Source organism: Xenopus laevis, chromosome 1L (genome assembly GCF_017654675.1).
Source record: "Xenopus laevis strain J_2021 chromosome 1L, Xenopus_laevis_v10.1, whole genome shotgun sequence".
Classification (NCBI taxonomy): Eukaryota; Metazoa; Chordata; class Amphibia; order Anura; family Pipidae; genus Xenopus; species Xenopus laevis.
The window spans coordinates 24,378,626-24,391,035 of NC_054371.1; positions in this window are offsets into that span (position 1 = coordinate 24,378,626).

Below are 12,410 nucleotides of genomic sequence, written 5' to 3' on the forward strand. Positions count from 1 at the left end.
TAGGGTACTCAATTTGATGGTAGAAAAAGTGATTATTCCAGTTCTGATTATGAATGATAGAATGTCAGAATGTGAAACGGCATGTGAGGGCGGAGCCGGTGTGGGATTAACTCTTTGGTGCCCAGAGTAATTCAGTCCGAGTGGTAAAGACAAGGGCACTGGAGGGGGAAGTATCCCCTAAGTGTATCCAATGGACATCCGGATCCCGGTGTTTAGGTGGTATAGCAATTGCTATGTAATCGTATTCGTCCCACCGCTTAGTAACAGACCACTGTGCAGAATAGAAAAGATACTGACCGTGATGGATCACTTCCCACACCGAATGCTCAACGCTCCATACTCACGTCCGAATTTCACAGTTACTTGTACACCTAATGCACGTTGTCCTCGATAGAGAAAGGGAAGCTGGATACCGCGATTCCCCTTGCAGCGCTGTGCCTCGACAGCTGTTTCGCCGCTACCTGCGGCTTTGTCAAGAGACCGACAAACCGGAAATGACGTCCTTTTAAGGGTAAGGTCACAGGATTTCGATAATCGTAGTAACCACAACATTGTTGCGTATGGCCATAGATGTCAATAGTATCCATGCGATGATATTGATAAAGTGATGCACAGTCCAAGAACATCCTTTAAACAAAAATAAACAAATCAACGCATCATATATCAAAAATTAAAAATTAATAAAGAGTAAACATATGCGAAGGTAAATCTTGTTGTGGCAGTATCAACATAGTTGGTCACTATATTTGTATACCCCTAAGGCATGGTGATAAGATAGATTTAAGGAATTATCAAATAGGCCCTGGACATATAATTGAGATTCCCAATTATAAGTATATATGTATAGATTAAAATCTCAAACATCGTAGAGAGGTTGATTCAATGGGATGGTAATCACCAAGTTGCCCTAGTGAATCGCTTCAACGATAACAAAAACAAAATAAGAAAAATAAGAAGAAAAGAAAAAAAAAAAAAAGAAAACACCAAGAAAAATAAACAAAATGGATTGAATATACATAAAAATAATAATAATATAGCTCTGGACAAGAGATATCATTGGACTTGCCACTATGGACAGCCAAAACCATATAATGGATTATTGGACATAATGTCCCATCATTTATTTACGAAGGCCTGGAAATTAAGATGACCATTGAGGCCAAATTCAGATTTGTAGGTGTGAAGTCTAAAGATCCATGTTGTTTCCAACTGTAATAATTTATTATCCAGATCACCCCCCCCCTAATGTCCCCATGTAACCGGTCAATGCCTTGAAAATAGGAACCTGCATAGTGTCCATTGTGCATGCAAAACAGGTGTTTGGCAATTGCTGATAACAGGTTACAATTACTAATGTCACGCATATGCTCATATATGCGTCTCCTAAGAGGTCTTTTAGTTTTGCCAACATATTTGCTGCCACAATGACAAGTAAATAGATAGATCACGTGTGTGGTCGTGCAACACGTATAATGGTACATATCATAGTTCGCTTTTCCATTTCCAAAATTTGTAGACACTTTAATATATTGGCACTGTTCGCAGGCACCACACTTGTAACTGCCCAATGTTTTGCAACATGTCGTTCTAGATAGTGGTTGAAAGTGACTATGAGTGAGTGAGTCACCAATACTGGTGTTCCTCCTATAGCTAAACAAAGGACAAGAGGGCACCAATTTGCCTATAGTTGGGTCCTTTGATAGTATGTTCCAATGTTTGTATATTGAGGAACGAATTTCCTTGTCATTGGTATTGAAGGTCAATACCAGTCGTGTTGCTTCCTGTGTCTTAGGGGAAGATGTTTGGATATTTGATTTCCGACAATTGTAAAGTAAATCTTCCCTGTTAAGGGACAGAGCATATTGATATGCCCTACGAAGACACCGTGTTTTGTAGCCTCGTAATTTAAATCTCTGATAGAGATCATAAGCCTCTCGTTTAAAATCCTCATCTGTCGAACATATTCGCCTCAATCTTATGTATTGTCCCTTAGGAATACCTTCAATGCATCTATAGGGATGCCTTGATTGGGCATGTAGGAGGCTGTTACCAGCTGTTTTTTCCTCAGCCAAAAAACGTAGTGCTCCCATTCTCCTAAAAATAAATTGGCGTAGCTAGGGGCACATTTAGCACCCATAGCCACGCCCTGGCGTTGTAGATAGTAGATGCCGTTGAAAAGAAAAACATTATGATGTAAAACAAAATCTAATGCTTGCAGAATAAATCTATGTTGTTCAGAAATTGGTTTCTGCCTACGTTCGAAAATCGATTGTATGGCATCAAGACCCAGGGTATGCGGTATACTCATATACAATGCCTCTACGTCTAGCCCCACCAAGATACAATCCGAATCCAAAACTAAGCCGTTAATTTCCCTCAATAGATGGGTGGTGTCTAGTATGAATGAGTCTAATTGCGACACCAAAGGTTGTAGTACCATATCAATATACCCACTAATTGGTTCCGTAAGTGAGCCGCAACCAGACACAATAGGTCTTCCCGGCGGTTCACTGAGGGACTTGTGGACCTTCGGAAGGGCATAGAAAGTAGGGGTTCTAGGATGTGAGACTTTAAGATATTCTAGTGTATGTTGATCAATTATGCCATCCCGATAAGCTTGATCTATCAGGTCAAATAGTGCCCCTAGCTACGCCAATTTATTTTTAGGAGAATGGGAGCACTACGTTTTTTTGGCTGAGGAGTATGAGATGTACCTGCCTCACGTGCTACGTTGGCACAGATATATCGATGACATCATGTTAATATGGCAGGGTCCAGAGAAACTACTACAGGAGTTTGTGGCGAAACTCAATGTCAACAAATTTAATTTAACTTTAACTCTAAACTATCACAGTACTAGATTGGAATTTTTGGACACAGAGATAAAAGTAGATAAGGATGGTCAGGTATCTACTAACCTTTTTCGTAAAAAAACAGCTGGTAACAGCCTCCTACATGCCCAATCAAGGCATCCCTATAGATGCATTGAAGGTATTCCTAAGGGACAATACATAAGATTGAGGCGAATATGTTCGACAGATGAGGATTTTAAACGAGAGGCTTATGATCTCTATCAGAGATTTAAATTACGAGGCTACAAAACACGGTGTCTTCGTAGGGCATATCAATATGCTCTGTCCCTTAACAGGGAAGATTTACTTTACAATTGTCGGAAATCAAATATCCAAACATCTTCCCCTAAGACACAGGAAGCAACACGACTGGTATTGACCTTCAATACCAATGACAAGGAAATTCGTTCCTCAATATACAAACATTGGAACATACTATCAAAGGACCCAACTATAGGCAAATTGGTGCCCTCTTGTCCTTTGTTTAACTATAGGAGGAACACCAGTATTGGTGACTCACTCACTCATAGTCACTTTCAACCACTATCTAGAACGACATGTTGCAAAACATTGGGCAGTTACAAGTGTGGTGCCTGCGAACAGTGCCAATATATTAAAGTGTCTACAAATTTTGGAAATGGAAAAGCGAACTATGATATGTACCATTATACGTGTTGCACGACCACACACGTGATCTATCTATTTACTTGTCATTGTGGCAGCAAATATGTTGGCAAAACTAAAAGACCTCTTAGGAGACGCATATATGAGCATATGCGTGACATTAGTAATTGTAACCTGTTATCAGCAATTGCCAAACACCTGTTTTGCATGCACAATGGACACTATGCAGGTTCCTATTTTCAAGGCATTGACCGGTTACATGGGGACATTAGGGGGGGGTGATCTGGATAATAAATTATTACAGTTGGAAACAACATGGATCTTTAGACTTCACACCTACAAATCTGAATTTGGCCTCAATGGTCATCTTAATTTCCAGGCCTTCGTAAATAAATGATGGGACATTATGTCCAATAATCCATTATATGGTTTTGGCTGTCCATAGTGGCAAGTCCAATGATATCTCTTGTCCAGAGCTATATTATTATTATTTTTATGTATATTCAATCCATTTTGTTTATTGTTTTCTTTTTTTTTTTTTTTTTTCTTTTCTTCTTATTTTTCTTATTTTGTTTTTGTTATCGTTGAAGCGATTCACTAGGGCAACTTGGTGATTACCATCCCATTGAATCAACCTCTCTACGATGTTTGAGAGTTTAATCTATACATATATACTTATAATTGGGAATCTCAATTATATGTCCAGGGCCTATTTGATAATTCCTTAAATCTATCTTATCACCATGCCTTAGGGGTATACAAATATAGTGACCAACTATGTTGATACTGCCACAACAAGATTTACCTTCGCATATGTTTACTCTTTATTAATTTTTAATTTTTGATATATGATGCGTTGATTTGTTTATTTTTGTTTAAAGGATGTTCTTGGACTGTGCATCACTTTATCAATATCATCGCATGGATACTATTGACATCTATGGCCATACACAACAATGTTGTGGTTACTACGATTATCGAAATCCTGTGACTTTACCCTTAAAAGGACGTCATTTCCGGTTTGTCGGTCTCTTGACAAAGCCGCAGGTAGCGGCGAAACAGCTGTCGAGGCACAGCGCTGCAAGGGGAATCGCGGTATCCAGCTTCCCTTTCTCTATCGAGGACAACGTGCATTAGGTGTACAAGTAACTGTGAAATTCGGACGTGAGTATGGAGCGTTGAGCATTCGGTGTGGGAAGTGATCCATCACGGTCAGTATCTTTTCTATTCTGCACAGTGGTCTGTTACTAAGCGGTGGGACGAATACGATTACATAGCAATTGCTATACCACCTAAACACCGGGATCCGGATGTCCATTGGATACACTTAGGGGATACTTCCCCCTCCAGTGCCCTTGTCTTTACCACTCGGACTGAATTACTCTGGGCACCAAAGAGTTAATCCCACACCGGCTCCGCCCTCACATGCCGTTTCACATTCTGACATTCTATCATTCATAATCAGAACTGGAATAATCACTTTTTCTACCATCAAATTGAGTACCCTATTGGCGAATTATATCACAGCTGTGATGACTCATCGCTCTCTTCATCCCACGAATACCTAATTACGGATCTATCCAGATTGATACTCTTGATTAAGAGTTGGTTGCAACTGTAATATATTGGAGGCTTCCTTTTGCGCGCACGCAGCCTCTTCTATTGTATTGCATATAATATATATAAAATAGGGATAATGGGATCCCCACCCCCCAAGTAGCGCTGCTTATTTTAAATGGTTTTAGCATTTTGGCATGGTGATAATAAATATTGCTTTTTAACTTTACCTGAATGGCCCTGGCTATCTAGTATCGTGGCTATCTAGTATCATTTAGAGACTAAGTCCCATATTGTTGTGGGTAAATATGTCAGTATAAAGCAAATGTGGACACCTCTTTAATGCAGGTTACAATTTGGCTACTATTAATTGCATGCACCTTGCTTTGTTTAAACGGATATTTAAAGACTTTTTTCATTTACTTTCCATTATTTATTTTTTACTGTTTTTCCAAAATCTAAGTGTAAAGTTGAATGTTTGTGTCTCTGGTGTTTGAGTCTGGCAGCTCAGTAATTCAGGTGCAGACTCTAAACTGTTACAATTTTGCAACATTGAGTTGATATATTTCTCAGCAGCATCTCTGGAGTATTAGCAACTATTGTATCAGTACAGCTGCCTGTAATGAAACCTCAGCAGGGACAAAGATAAGAAATGTATCAACTTAATGTATTAGAACAGATTTCAGGGTCGGTGACCCCCTCCTAGAGCTGCTTCAGAAGGTGAAAAATTACACTTTACACTTCAATATTACAAAAACGGTGACACATAAAATAGAAAGTCATTGGAAAAAGTCATTATTAGGCCACAGCGCCTTTCCTAGTGAACGTTGTCTTGTTAGTTTCCCCAACCCCAGGGAGAAACAATGACAAACATTTTCTGAACAGACACATGAACTAAGGACACAGTGACACCTACTGGCAAGAAGTCAAGTAGCTGATAAATTTCAATCTGCAGAAATATCTATAAAGTAACAGCATTCGATCAGTGTGAAGCATAAAATGCTACATTTATATATCCTAAAACAATGTTCAGGGGCCTTATTTTAATTCAGTATTTATTCAGTATTTTGCTGTGGAGCCCAGAAATAATGATTTCTTTAAAAGGGGTAGTTCTCCTTTAATTCTAAGCAACTTTTGAATTGGTTTTCTTTATTTATTTTTTTATAGTTTTATAGTTATTTGCCTTGTTCTTCTTCTGACAGCTTTTTTATGGGCCTCGCTGACTCCCTTCTAAAAAAACAAATGCTCTTTAAGGCTACAAATGTATTGTTATTGTTACTTTTTATTACTGATCCTTCTATTCAGGCCTCTCCTATTCATATTCCACACAATGCATGGTTGCTAGGGTAATTTGAACCATAGATACCAGATTGGCTAAGATGCAAACTGGAGAGCTGCTGAATAATAAGCTAAATAACTCAAAAACCATTTATTATGAAAAATGAGAATTAATAGCAAACTGTCTTATATCACTTTCTATATCATACTAAAAGTTACCTCAAAGGTGAACATCCCCTGTAAATGCCAAGTTTCTTATGTGTTTTTCCAAGTTACCACCAGAGGTCACTGTTGTTCCATGTTGGGCAGAATATTCTATTTTTTGTGTTTTTTTCTCTGTAACCCCCTGTATCACCGCAAGAATTCTTTCCATAGTAGTGACGTTAATGAATGTGTTATGTTTCTGTTTGGAGCATGTTTTATTTGTAAGCCTAAGGTGGAATGCAAATTCAGGCTAGTGACTATAATGTGCCTCTAGTAGTAACATAGTAAGTTAGGTTGAAAAAAGACACACGTCCATCAAGTTCAACCTTTTAAGTCTATATATAACCTGCCTAACTGCCAGTTGATACAAAGGAAGGCAAAAACCCATTCAAAGCCTCTCCAATTTGCCTCAGAGGGGGGAAAATTCCTTCCTGACTCCAAAATGACAGACCAGTCCCTGGATCAACTTGTACTATGAGCTATCTCCCATAACCCTGTATTCCTTCACTTGCTAAACACCATCCAACCCCTTCTTAAAGCTATCTAATGTATCAGCCTGTACCACTGATTCAGGGAGACAATTCCACATCTTCACAGCTCTCACTGTAACAAACACCTTCCCAATATTTAGACGGAACCTCTTTTCTTCTAATCTGAATGGGTGACCTTGTGTCAGCTGGAAAGACCTACTGGTAAATAAAACATTAGAGAGATTATTATATGATCCCCTTATATATTTATACATAGTTATCATATCCCTAAGCGCCTCTTCTCCAGTGTCAGACTGGGGGTCCGGGGACCACTGAGGCTGCTGCCACAGGCCCCCAGCCCTGGTACAAACCCCCTCTGCCCCCCATATTTACCTAATTTTATCTTGTTGCAGTCGTGATCAGGGAGCTAAGGGTGCAGCACCCAGGGAAGCAGGTCTGGGACAGTGGGGCCCATGATGTTTTTTTACCAGTGTCCCAGGGCCCAGTCCAACTCTGTGCAGCATAAACATCCCCAATTTGGCCAGTCTTTCCTCATAGCTAAGATTTTCAATACCTTTTACCAGCTTAGTTGTCCTTCTCTGTACCCTCTCTAATACAATAATGTCCTGTTTGAGTGATGGAGACCAAAACTGTATGGCATATTTTAGATGGGGCCTTACAAGTGCTCTATACAGTGGAAGAATGACCCCCTCCTCCCGTGACTCTCTGCCCCTTTTAATACAGCTCAAGACCTTATTTGCCCTTGATGCTGCTGACTGGCATTGCTTGCTACAGACACGTTTATCATCTACAAGGACTCCAAGGTCCTTTTCCATAATGGATTTGCCTAGTGCAGTCCCATTAAGGGTATAAGTGGATATTCTTACATCCCAGGTGCATGACTTTACATTTATCAACATTGAATCTCATTTGCCACTTAGCTGCCCAGATTGCCAGTTTGTCAAGATCATGTTGCAAGTGCCACATCCTGGATGGAATTAATTGGGCTGGATAATTTTGTGTCATCTGCAAACACTGATACATTACTTACAACACCCTCCCCTATGTCATTAATGATCTTAATGATATAATGATAAATAATATATAATGATATAAAAGTGGACCAACATAGCTGATGGCTATTTAGTTGCCTGTAGGGTCCATTCGTATAGATACATGCTTGCTCGTGTGAACAAAATCAATGTGTATTGGAAACTGGTGGAGCAGGTTGAGGAGTGAAATACAATTATTTTATATGAAACCTAATGGGAAGAGGTATTAAAGGCTGTTGTTCTTCCATAGCAACATGTTCAGTTAAAGGGAATTAGTGACTGACCTGTCAACCCTCTGAGATGTTTTGGCACTTACCTGTAGTTTTTAACCAACAGTGGGGGTGGAGCAAAGAAGTCATCAGTTCCTAAAGAGGTGTGGCTTTGGTGTGGCTACCTGGAGGTTGACATCTCTGCAAAGTTTCATTTATTGGTATACAAGACTTAAACAGTAGCAGTTACAGAGAAACAACTATATTTTATACTGATCAGATTGAAGAACTAGGGGGTGGCATGAATATGGAGGACACAGAACAAAACTGTTTAAAGATGTTTATAAAATGATCCTGGATCAATGTCAAAGTTCTATCTTAGATAAAGCCTAAGGCATCATCTTAGCTACCATACTGTTGACTATGGAAAAGAATGCCAATTCAGGCCCGCAAGCTACTCCTGAGATCTCCACAGACTCCACTGTAGTACTGGAGTAAATCCAAGAGTTAAAAACTACACTCTCACTAAAAATGGAATTCCAGACGGGCAATTCCCTCCTCCGGGGTTATATGTTGCTTGACCATAAGGCCCAAGCAGAGCATCAGCTGGAGTGCCACCATACAGTTGTACATGATTGAGGAACGGACATATTTATTGCTTATTCTGTTGTGACATTGCATTTAAGTGGATTTGTTCTCTCCAGTTTGTGGCAAGCCATAGACCTAGATTTGATCATATTTTAGGGCACCCTCTTTATATTTAAAATAAACAAGAAGACATTTAGTAACATGTCTGGGGTTTAGTCGCTTACAGCCATCTACTTCCTGATCTAGCCCTCTCTGTCATAGAATAAATAAATGCTGCATATATCTCAAAAAAACTCCTTGGGAGAGTATTTTAGATAAGGTTCTCTTATGGTTCATATGGCTCATGACCACATCCCAGAACTGAGCTATGACCAGACAGGACCATAGCTTGTGTAAATGCACAATATTTGGTTAAATTCATTTGCACCAGTAACAATGAGTGGCTCTTCCCAAATCCCTTGGAGTGCCAATTCTCCAGATGAAGTTTTGGAAGGAGACATATCCAATTTCAAAGAACTGGGAGAAGCAAGATAATATTTAAGGAGTTCTTAAATGTAGACAATGCAAATGCCCAAATACATTGCCACAGTATCAGGGTTGGACTGGGTCTGCGGAACACCAGGAAAAAACCCGGTGGGCCTCGATTACCCAGACCTGCCTGAAACATCTATGCTCTCCCCATACCTCCCTTTCAACTGTGGCCACAATGAAGACTATCTGGTACACATGGTGGAGGGAGGGGGTTGCGGTACCTTTTAAGGACCTCACAACTGTGATGGGGAGCTCTGGGGATGAATGTGGGGACCCCTGAGGTGGTAGCACAGTATAATCCAATGAGGAATTAGTTCTACTCTCAGTCACCCACACATCTCGGTGTATTTTAGACAATTTACCTGCTTACTCCTGGCTAACCTGGTTAGAACTGAGCTTCTCTACTTGGCTTCATGGCCTAGATTGGGCTAATCCTCTTACCTCAGCTCCACCCAAGACTGTCGACCTACATCCTTCCAAAGTACTGAATATGAATCATAATCTTATATATTACTATACTTTGTGGTCATCAGACATAGACATCTCTTGTGCTCCCCAACTCTCTCTACTCTAGGGAATGATTTGAGTTGAAGGTGGGCTCAGTTTCCAATTTAGTCTAGTTTCACTGTCTTGTGCAGAATTAATAGAGTTAGTGAGCCAAAAAAGTCATTATCTATACATTGACCTCCTTGCAACAAGTGTGCTAGTTGCAGTAAAATTGGTCCTATTGATTATTTTGTACTGTAAATTCCCAGTTAAGAAACATATTTTGGTTTCTGGTGTCAAAAATCTCATTGATTTCTGTTTCAGAAGAGATTTCTCTGACTTTTAAAGAAGCATTGGATGGAGCTACTCTAGTTATAGGTTAGCCTTGCTATATTCATGCCTGTGTGTTTCAGAACATAGTCTGGACAACTTAATGGAATCCTGGCAGCGTTGCAATCTGGAACCCAGCCTATTGGCTCATCTTAGTGGGTCTGGCACCAACAGATCTGGAGACTGTTGGGTCCTGTGGTCTGCGTTGTCTGCAGAAGAATACTCAGGAGGAATAAGATGCATGCTCACTCATTGCCTCTAAGCACCAAAATAATCACTTCTTCAATTAAAAACATTGGCAAGCCACTCATATCAACTGTCTGCACGCAACTACTTTTAATTAGATGGACCTTATCCCATAAATTGCCTAGAGCTGGAGATCACTCTCACTGAAGGAATTCATTAACAGCGCAGGAATAGCAACTATCACCACTAGAATCAGCATTGAGAGATGTATTGTTTGCAGGTGGACAACACCATTATCAGCTAAAATACATCACTTTCGAGTAACTTAAAGGGGTTGTTAATTCTTCAGCACTTTTTTCAGTTCAGTTAACTTATTCCAATCACTTTCTATTTTCTATTTAAAGTTTTATTTTTGACCTTCTTTTGTGGTGCACTGGGGGGGGGGTCGCCGACTCGGTAAACTGTTCTCAATTGATACATTTCGTTGATACATTTCTTATCTTTGTCCCTGCTGAGCAGAATCCCAGAGTTTCATTAAAGACAGCTGAATTGATGCAATAGTTATGAATATTCCACAGATACTGCTGAAAAATCTATCAATTAATAAATTGTAACAGTTCTGAATCTGCACCTGAATTACTGAGCTGCCAGACTAAGACTTTTTTTGGTGAAATATCGGCAGTTTATTGGCCCGTGTGTGGGGTCATCCGACAGGCTTCCCCAATCGATATCTGGCCGATAGTCAGCCAGATCTTGACTGGGCAAGTTAAAAGATCCTGTCGGATCGGATCATAATGGATGCGATACGGGTGGTTGGTAGGGATGTAGCGAACTGTTCGCCGGCGAACTTGTTCGCGCGAACTTCGACCGTTCGCGTCCACCGAATGTTCGCGAACGTCGCGCGATGTTCGCATTTTGAGTTCACGTTCGATTCGAATACAAATCGTTCGACCATTCGACCATTCGAATTCCTTCGACCGCTAAAAATCGAACGATTTCCATTCGTTCGAACGATTGTAAGCATTCGATCGAATGAAAAGCATTCGATCGAATGCTTCGATCGTTCGATTCGAATGAAAATCGTTCGATCGAACGATTACAATCCAAATCGGCAGTTCGCTACATCCCTAGCGGTTGGTAGGGATGTAGCGAACTGCCGTTTATGTGTTCGCGAACGCCGTTCGCGAACACCGGCAAAAAATGCGAACAGTTCGCGAACTGTTCGTGAACTTCGAACATCCGAAAATCGTTCGATTCGAACGATCGAAGGATTTTAATCGTTCGATCGAAGGATTTTCATTCGAATCGAACGATCGAAGCCATTCGATCGAATGATTTCATTCAATCCAATGGCTTCGATCGTTCGATTCGAACGAAAATCCTTCGATTTTAGCGATCGAAGGAATCGAATGGTCGAATGGTCGAACGATTTTTGACGCGAACGCCTATTGGCGAACGTCGCGCGAACAGTCGAAGTTCGCCGGCGAACAGTTCGCTACATCCCTAGTGGTTGGATCTCGGGACCTCATAAAAAAACAGATCCATTATGATCCAATAGTTGGGCTCTAGTGCCCATGATCGGATCAGCCCAATATCGCCCATGTGGGCATATAGGGAAGAGATCCACTCGTTTGGCGACATTGCCAAACAAGTGGATCTCTACGTTTATGCAGGGTCAGACTGGGGGGTCCGGGGCCAACTGGGGCTGCTGTCCAGGGCCCCTCTCTGGACCCACCCAGCCACCCTTGCCACGCCGCCACTACCGTGTGCGCAGGTGCGCACTGTATTTTCTGGGCGGTCTTGTGTGCTGGTGCATGCGCGCACTATGTTCTCTGGGCACCCGCGCTTGGAAATTGCACTTCTGGGTGCGGATCTGAGCCGGCGGGGCCAACAAGAGCCAGGGGCCTACCGGTTTTTTTCCTGGTGTCCCGCCGGCCCAGTCTGACCCTGCGTTTATGGGCACCTATACCCCCATTTTCCCTTGAATTGCTACCATAGGCTTTTGTATTTGTTTGGTCCATTGCATCCAAACTGTCAGGCTTG